The 2301-nt window shown below is 48.5% G+C and overlaps 1 pseudogene; it reads right to left on the minus strand.

Moving 5' to 3' along the window:
* Nucleotides 1-271: 271 nt before the first annotated feature.
* Nucleotides 272-2301, minus strand: part of LOC101579237 — a 25021-nt pseudogene continuing 22991 nt past the window's right edge.

A 2301-nucleotide genomic window follows, 5' to 3' on the forward strand; every position in this document is an offset into this window, starting at 1 on the left:
TGACAACTACTCAACAAGTTTATTGAGACCTGAGCTCTGTAAAAAACTGAGAGAAAGCAAACCCAGCCCCCAATGTCAAGAAACCCACAGTTTGGACATGGGCAACCACTGGTACAGCCAGTAAGTGCCTCCAACAGCAGAAGCCTATGCAGTTGCATGCATGCTCAGGGACCTAGGGTCAGAACGAACCACAAAAAGAGGTAGGAAGTGTGGCCTCAGAAGTGCTGCTCTGCTCGGGACGTACAGAGAGCCCAGCGTGGCCCTTCGGGCCTCACTGCAGGCTGGCCCACTGCAGGGAGGTATAGACCACCTTGCCCTCAGGCTGCGGGGAGCACAGCAGCAGCATTTTCCCAGTAGGCCGGCAGAGATCAGATCCTGGAGCAGGATGGGGTCGTTGGGAGCCCAGCACTGGGCAATATAGTGGGCGTGGAAGCGCAGCGTGTCGCCGGATACACCAGGAAGTCGCCACCAAACTTGTCGGCTGCACTGAGGAAAAAGCCACGCTGCCACAGGTCTCGGTAGATGCTATAGCGCAGCTCGTGGCCGGGCCAGGCAGCATGGGGCCAATCTTGGGACTGCACGTGCCAGTCCAGTGACCTGGCCTTAACTGGCCAAGGCCTGGCGGTGGCCAGCTGGATAAGCAGGGCAGACCTGGGCAATGGCGCTACCCCATCCGAAGCTGCTGGAGGGAAAGGGCACGGCCTCCTCCTGCTCCCCGGCGGCCTGGTCACCACCGGACTCGGCCTGTGGCTTGGTCTCATTCCCTTCACTCCCTTCGTCAGCTCGGCTCATGCTGGCCCTGAAATCCTGCTCCAGCGTCTGCTTCTTGGTAGCCTGGCCCTCTGTAATCTTCCCCAGGAGCTCCTGACGCCGGTTTTCACGGGTCTCGGCCACCAAGGTGCTGTGCTGCTGGAATCTCTGCTCTTGCTGGCGTCAGAACCATGCAGAGCCTGACCATGCTAGCTGGGATCCGGGCGAGGGTTGCTGACCAGGGTCACAGCGCCATCTCAGCCAAGAGCCGCCTCCACACTGATTCCCATAGAGGTTGTACCACTGTACACTCCCACCACCAATGGAAAAGGTTCCTCTTTCCCCACAGCTGGAGAAGAATTTATAGCAAATTTACTAACGAACTTAATCCATTCTTGAGGGCAGAGTTCTCACCTGTTAAAGGCTCCACCTCACAATGTTGTTATAACGCCAATTAAATGTCAACATAGGTGTTAGAAGGGACATTCAAACCATGGTGGTCATCTACTGGCATCTCAGTTCTGTTCAAATCAGAATCTTTGATTCCCTCTCCTTTCCCATAAATGTGGTCTCCTCCCACCTAAACTAAATGCATCATGCTCATCAAATTATCTAGGGATCTTGCTTGGCTTTTTCTCCTTCCCAGTCCATCCATACGCTCTGTGAGTGAGTTGGACTGCATGGTGCATGCAGCTATCAAATGCCAGAAAGGGAATAACCTAATTAATTTCCTCAGAAAGCCAAAATAAGCAGAAACTCTCCTTGCTTTTTGCCCAAAAAGCACATCTAGAAGAGCAGTTTGTCCTCCAACATTACATGAATTGTGCAGAAATTAGAAAGAAAAGTATCAAGTGCCTGATTTGGCTAGATACCCCCTGGGTGATTTTTGCTCAAGGTTAGGGGCAACTTGCAATAGAAGCAGCTTTTATTTTCCTGGTTTCCAAGACAAGACAATCTCTTTTGCTCAGTCAGCTTCTGATAAAGTCACGCACACACGCACACACACACACACATAGCCCTCTATGGCCATGACTTCAACACCTGTGGATTCAACCAAACTTCAAGACAAAATATTTGGGAGGAAAACAGTTACACTTATACTGACATAAACAGTTTTCACTGTTGCCTGAACAATGGCATAAAGATTTATATAGAATTTACATTGTATTAAAAACTAAACATAATCTTGAAAAATAATAAAATATACAGGTAGATGTACACAGGCAATGTGTACAATACTAGGCCTTTTATGCTATTGACCATCCACTGATTTTAGTCACTTAAATCCTGGGATGAAATCCACATCATCGATAAGAGACAGCTGTGTGAGGGACACCGTTAGCGTTCACAATAGGCCAGATGATCTGAAGTACCAGGGTAGCGGCAGAAGTCCCCTCCCTCCAAGTCCAATAAAAGCACAAAAGCTATTTATTAATAGCTTTCAAATTTCAGTTCTTCTTTTAAATTAACTATTGTTTTTGTCATGTTCTGCAAAAATTGTTAAAAACTTAATTCTCTGCAGCAATGATTTGTCATCTTTATTGCTTTTAT

Source organism: Octodon degus, unplaced genomic scaffold (genome assembly GCF_000260255.1).
Source record: "Octodon degus isolate 3935 unplaced genomic scaffold, OctDeg1.0 scaffold00152, whole genome shotgun sequence".
Lineage (NCBI taxonomy): Eukaryota > Metazoa > Chordata > Mammalia > Rodentia > Octodontidae > Octodon > Octodon degus.